The sequence below is a fragment of the Porites lutea genome, chromosome 12 (genome assembly GCF_958299795.1).
Source record: "Porites lutea chromosome 12, jaPorLute2.1, whole genome shotgun sequence".
NCBI classification, from domain to species: Eukaryota; Metazoa; Cnidaria; class Anthozoa; order Scleractinia; family Poritidae; genus Porites; species Porites lutea.
The window spans coordinates 3,563,334-3,570,512 of record NC_133212.1 but is presented as its reverse complement, the minus strand read 5'-3'; positions in this window follow the sequence as shown (position 1 = coordinate 3,570,512).

Below are 7,179 nucleotides of genomic sequence, written 5' to 3'. Positions count from 1 at the left end.
ATGTATATTCTGAACTAAATACAAACGGTATGCTAATGCCTATATCAGGCTTCCTGTGGATTTAATTCTTAGAGGAAGCACAGAGTTAAGTAAAATCAGTGGAAGTAAATACTCGGAAACTCAGGGGTATATATTGCTAACTCGTCGTGTAATAACGATTATTCAAACTAAATGTGAATGTTATATACTTTCTTAGAAAAGCAAATAACCTTTCAAAAATGCGGGTGTTTAAGATACTGTGATAACCAACAGTTTTTTCATTCCTCTAAGAGAGTTGGGATTTGCCGTCATGGACTCTGGTGTGCAGAGAATTTAACTCGCTGAGTGCTTTCAGTTTCATGTAATAGGAAATCTTTCGGTGTAATACTCGAGATAACCGCAATTATAGTAATTAAATAGACCGATCTATTATGCGCCTTAATATGGTTTTACGGGACGCTGTTGAGCCGGGTATGTTAGTTTCTCTGAACAACTGTGCAAAGACGTCAAGGTAAAACAGTCTAATAGACATGTAACCTTTCGATAACATTATTCTGAAAACTTAGATTTGAATAAAGAGAAAAAACGGTTCTCCGTACGAGGCCAGATTTTTTATCCTCCGGCAAGAATTTCTTTCATCTGTAAATGAGCATGTTTCGATTCATAACTTTAAAAATAGAAAAAAGAAATGAAAAATTGTGTTCTCTAATCTGACAGTTTATTCTTCTGGTTCTAGTTTTAGCTGACAAACTCGGCTTTGTCAGTAAGATATATATATCACAACCATACCTTTGACGGTCGTCCTGCGCTGTTGGCTGTCGTCCTTCGCATCAATTATCTTCCACGATTCTTTGCACGTGTAAGTAATGAATGTACTTGTTAATTACAATACTTCGAATGACAAAAACTTGAATGTAAATACCCACCGGCATTCATTTAGTCCGACGGACATTACATTAAAAGACGTGTCCTTCCAAAACGCCATATCACAGCAGAAAAAAAGCAGTGAACTCGCAAAAGACGTTTCTTGAGGATTTGGGTGTGACATATGACTTAAACGATGGATTAGATATACATGTAGTGAAGAAATGATCTTCGCGGTTGTGAACGCAATGGTTATTTATGCCATTGCGGAAAAAAGCAAGAAGAGGAAGAAAGGCAGACCTAACAGGATAAGAAACTATATCATACATACATGTATAATATAAGTAAAAGCAGAACATCCATCATTTCGTTTTATGATTCGATTTCTATCTAGTACTTAACTCTATTAATTCTTCTTTTCTTGTAAACGATAAGGTTTTTCATTTATACTACCCAAACTATCGTAGCGTGAAAAGACCTGAAAAAATATTATATCATGCAAGTGTGGAGCCATCAGTGCACTATGGTTAGAAACGGGTCGATTGAAAGAGAATGTACATGATGTCCTTGATTCAGAAGTAAAACCCAAATATGACTGTTCTGCGGATATGAGAAAAATAGCGAAATATGACAACAACAACAAAAACAACGTCTTTCCGTTTGGTAACGCGGCTTCAAATGAAGCCTGCGATTCATTTGAGTTTTTTTTCAAGGCCTTTTTTATCCAAGAAAAAACTACGCGTTAATTTTTAGGGAGTTATTTTAACTCCTCAATATCTGGGGTGATTTTTACTCCTGAAAAAGAGTTCTTTAAACTCCTTTTTGGAGTAAAATACTGTACAAAATATATATCATTCAATACATCTCCGCGGGATATCAACCTTATTTATGATTGACAGTCGGGTGACAAAGGAACCGTTATAAAGTTACTTGAGGTTCGAATAAATTAACACTCTAGGTGTGCAAAGAAATGTGTGAAATAATTACTATCCTGGTAAGCGCTTGACCGCATTAAGTGTTAATCACCATAGAAATAAGGCTCCTGGTTTGATCGAGCAATAAAATCGAGCCTCAGTGCGCCTTAATATGGTTTTACGGGACGCTGTTGAGCCGGGTATGTTTTTAATTTATCTGAAAAACTGTGCAAAGAAACATCAGCAAAAAAAGGAACATTATAGTTCCGCTCTTAAAGGACTTAATAGTACTATTCTGAGTACTATTGGATTATGTCCTTGAAATACGTACTGTAGTCGATTTTTAATAAATCATGACATTTAGCTGTCAAACAACCGGCCGTATGATTGTCATCCGCGATCAAAGTTCACCTTAAAGTCTTGCAAAAAGTACAGCACAGCTTCCTTGGCTTCCTTAACAACATGGAAGTTTATCACAGTACAGAGTAACCGTTGAACATTAATCGTTGACAAACATTGCGCAATTTTTACAAACCTCTATTAAGCGGACACTTAGTCTGCGTAGCAAGCGTTTCCAATCGAGTTTTTGCGCGAAAGTTGGAATGGGAGAAAAAAAAATGGAAGGGGGAAGTGGAGGGTAATAGAGATTACATGCAACGCGCTTTAATCAGCCAATAAAGCCTGTAGGATTTCTGACAACGCACAAAGTTTAAAAAGGGAAATTGAAACAACGCACATTTTTTTTCAGAAATTCTACTCGACAAGACCTTCTTCTAGGTGAATGGCCTCAGCTAGTATCATTATGTTTAATGCAACTCTTGTACATCAACCTTAAATCAAGTGACCTACACAACCGGTTCCGCAAAAAAAGAACAGTTCGATCAATCATTCTCTGTAAACGTTCCCCGGCACCAACTTAAGAATAACAATAATGAAAACGTTAAAACAAATATGCGATTAAGGGACCTGCAACCGCGATTCTAAAAATTTTAGCTTAAATCTTCAATTTTGCCGTCATCTGAATTGTAATCATTTGAAAGTGCCCCAATCTTATCAGACTAACTGAATTTTAGCCTCCCACGCAGGCGTTTTTAGGGGAGCTCGTTTTTCATCCCTGGGGAGGGACGAAAGACGAGCTCCCCTAAAAACGCCCGCGTGGGAGGTTAACTGAATTTCGCTTTCGTCAATTTCAAGAAAATTTTGTGTCTTGTAAATATATAGTAATTCAAGACATCGTCACAGACTTACTATTAATTACATCCTTTTTTGGGGAGGACCAAACACGACACTAAGGGCTACCTGTTGTGGTAAATACTGACTTAATAATTTAACACAAGCGAACCTGGGATACTAGCCTGCGTAGCAGGCGCTTGCAGGTTATATGGGCGTGCCTCGTTCTATATCGCACCCATAAGTTTCAAGCGCCGGCTACTCAAGCTACTGGGATACGGTAATGCCTTAGTTGAAGCTGGACAGCGTGAAGTTGGTTAATACTTCCTGCACCTGACCTTGTCACGTATGAAGTATATCGGGCGTAAGATTCGCACGCTCGGAAATGAAGTGTTTACGAAAGTGACCTTAAAAACAAATCATGAGTTTCTCCTTTAGGTTGTTAAGAGCGGTTTGGCGCCACAATTCATGCTGAACAATGTTTAATGATCTGATTCGTGAACCGCGACAATGAACGCAGACATCGTGTGAGTTTGTACGCCGGCAATAAATCGCTTATTTCATAAACCACCGGATAATAACCATCATTCAGTTGTTTTTAATATTCGTTTGGGTCGTAGGCGTGAGGTTACTGTATAGTGCTTCACTTGTTGCAATCTGATATTATATTCAGTACTATTAAGGCTTGTCCAGAAACGGCTTTAAATAGATCGTGTTCAAAAAAATATAACATTGCGTTGCTGACCGAGAAAAACGTCATATCGTGAAGATCATCTACGTCAATGAAAATCATGTGTTTATTTGAAGGTGATCGATATAATTAGTGGGATACTGTGTTTAAAATGAAATGCAGGAGATTGTATATGCTTTTGGTTTGCTCTAAAAAAAGAACTCAAAACCGTTTTGAAACAAGAAATAAATCAACAGAGATAAAAAACTGTTATTCAATCGTGCGTCTTGTACTCGATCAGTGCAAGTGATCCGGTCTACTGGTGATCCGGGGAGAATTGTTCCATACATCGGAGGTTTTAGTACTGTCACAAAGATTTTTACACGCTTGTAGACGATCATTTAAAAATCTTGTGTAACGGTAAGTCACCGAATTTTTCCCAATACGTTTTAAAACTTGCTGGCGAAAAAATGTTTTGGCGTACATTTCCCAAAACCTTGGATGATCATGAGTCACTCAACTTCTAGATTTTCAAATTTCACGACACTCAGTATTTTTTTCGTTTTGGAAGAAGAATGAAATTCTCTAAACAACACGGCTTCAAAAGCTTCAGGTTATACTGTAGCCTACGTCGCGCGAATAAGCCTTCTTCGCTTTACCCAGTCAGAGCCTTTATGGACTATGCCAGTCAAAGTTGCTCCCAAAAAATGACCAGAAATTGCTCAAAAGTTGCCAAAAAATAGGGATAGTCTCCCCGCTCCTGTTATGTAACAGCAACGTTTTCAAGTTGGAGCGTTTCTCTCACAGAATTGTTACATCTAATTTGTTCTTAGTGGTGTTTCTGACGTCTGTTAAACTTCCGAACATAAAGCAGAACTTCACTTGCCTTGGCCGTGGTTTTCGGTTATTTCATTATGCTAAACCAACTTGGTTTTTGAGGTGACAAATGTAATTTATTGAGGCATTTAAAGTTTCACTTTAAAGGACTAATTGAAAACGAAAAACATAAAACAAACTTTCCCTAAAAAAAATGGCATTGATACTATGAAATTAAGACACTAAGCAAATAGGAAAGTATCACTATTCTGCAATTGTCACTGGCAGCGAATTCGTTAGAATATGCTAAACTTGTAGATGCCGAAGTCAACCAGCAATTATTATATGAACGATATCTGTTGCTCTGTTTACGATTTGCCTAGTAAGTAACTGACGGACCAAGCTTGCAGACGGACGCATATTTTTTGCGAAAGCGGTGATTGATCCAACCTTAAGAGTATCGGCGATACTTTTTTCATCCAGCGCCATTGGTTGGGTGCCAGAAAGAACCTTATGACGTTCCCGGGTTTAAATATGGCCTCAACACTGTTTCTTTCGTGTCCAGCTCTTGGAAATTTTCGCTGGAATAAAGACTTCATGGAACGAAAAAAGGCGGAAACCTTATTTTCCTTTCTCTCTCTTCTGGCGCCGTTGTAAGCAATACCAATTGCCGATTGTTCTTTTGTTTATTTTTCCGGTTGATTGTTTATTGTTTATTTTTCTAGATTCAATTTTAAAACCTTAAGTACTGAAACGACTTGGAAACTTTCAGTAAACGGACTTTTTTTTTAGGAAGTGATACATCGGTAAGGGGGTAAATCGAAATGCCGTTTCTTGTTGCCGAACGGAACAATATTTTTCCTTCCAGTGAATAACAATCTGACGAGAATATCGAATGCTCTACTGAGTTAATTTGAGACAAGTTCCGTGACGCCGGTATTTTTCATAGTTGCAAGAAGTGACGAAACTATATTTAAGCTTTGATATATCATGCTTTGCCTCGAACAATGACAAGCGTGTTTTAAATTGTACCTATTTTGCCGGACAAGTGGCGTGCTTGTATGAAAAGACACAAAATAAACCGCAGTTTGCCACAATCGAGCTTATTACTCGCTTAGTCTTAATTTTAACCCTTAAAAGTGACTTGCTGGCGGTGCTGTTACGATCGGTTGTGTTTGACTCTGAGGCTTGTTTAATGTCAACTAACAGCGAGAAAATAACTCTCCTCATTAATCAAACGGTGAGATTAATAGCAATATCGAAGTTAAGTGAAGAAGATAGCTTTTGCAAAGCTTTGTAGAGCAACTGCTTTCGCAGTGTGCTTCGTGTTTGTGAATTCTTTTCACTTTCCACGAGCTCTCAATAAGTTGGTCTGTTTACTTTTTCTAGATTTGATTCCAGTTAAACTTCGACAGGATCGACTTCGCTGCAAGACTGAAAGGTAAATGAGCATTTTGCTAAAGTAGCTACAAAGTTATGGGCAACTCATGAAAACTCTTAAGCTTTGCCTGCCGTCTAAAGTGGTTTCATGGTTCATCTTCTGGAAGTCCACAAAAATACATCAATCAGTGTTTTATAAGCCGACAATCAAACAGCCAAATACACGGTACTTTTTTTTTCAAACCACAAGTGAATAACACAATTTGTAGTCTTATGAGTAGCTATAAGTAAACTGACACAGGATTTATCTCGACAGGTTCTCGTAAACTTCAGTTTTACTACAAAAAAGAGAGGGAATTTCAGACGATCTAGAAGATAGTCTCCGGGAAAAAAAATAGAGGAAACCTTTATTTACGATCGTTTTATTCCTCAATCTGTTCGTCTTTAAACTCGTTCTAGCCATTTTATTGGAGTGTAAAATAGGCTTTGCTATACGCCCCAAGTATGATCGGGATAAAATCGTTCATTTGTACCGGCTTGATTTTCAGAATTGCTACTTTATTAAAGCTATTAAAGGATTCCTCGTCTCGGTTGCTGTCTGCTGGGGTCTATACCAAAATCAAAGGTAGTTTTGGTCCAGTTTTAGTTAGCCTGCGTAGCAGGCGCTTGGAAGTAGTGGGCACAAGAAAAAACGGGCGCGTGAAAAGGAGACACGCGAGGGGCGAGGGAGCGCCTGCCCGGAAGGCCCACGAAAATAGTTTCCCGCCCCCAACCGAATTACCTGGCACCCGTTGCGTGATCTGTCAAACGTTTTGACAGAAAACGACTGACCTCGCACAAACAAAGCGTGCTGCCAAAAAGCGTTGTACATTTTATCTTCGGTCTAAATATATCTGTTATAAAGATCAGCTGGGTTATCTGATTATAGAGCGATAGAAAAATAAACTGATGGTTAACACACAGCTTTAAATCGTTTTCAACCACGGGCACAATAAATAGGAAGGAACAAAGTCAAAACTAGGTATCTTTTAAAGAATGCTTGCTGTGTATTATAAAAAACTAAAAATATTGTTCTCCGAGCTTTAATACTTAGCCACAACTGTACAGACACCAACGATCACAGCGAACGTGGAAAATGACCATTGCTTTTACTGCGCTAAGTGGCAGCCGTTTTTGGAGCAGACATGTCTTACTAAGCGGACCTAAACTTCAGAACACAAACTGTACCGACACGTTTTCTACTGCCTTCCTTTTCCTCTTTTTCGCCCCGCTAACTTTACGATGCCTTTTACTTTCGCTTCCTCCCCACTATCTGAGAGCCTGGAACAGGCTATTCTCAGGTGAAATCATTAAAGAAAAGATATTCAAAGCTCTTTGTGTTTCCTC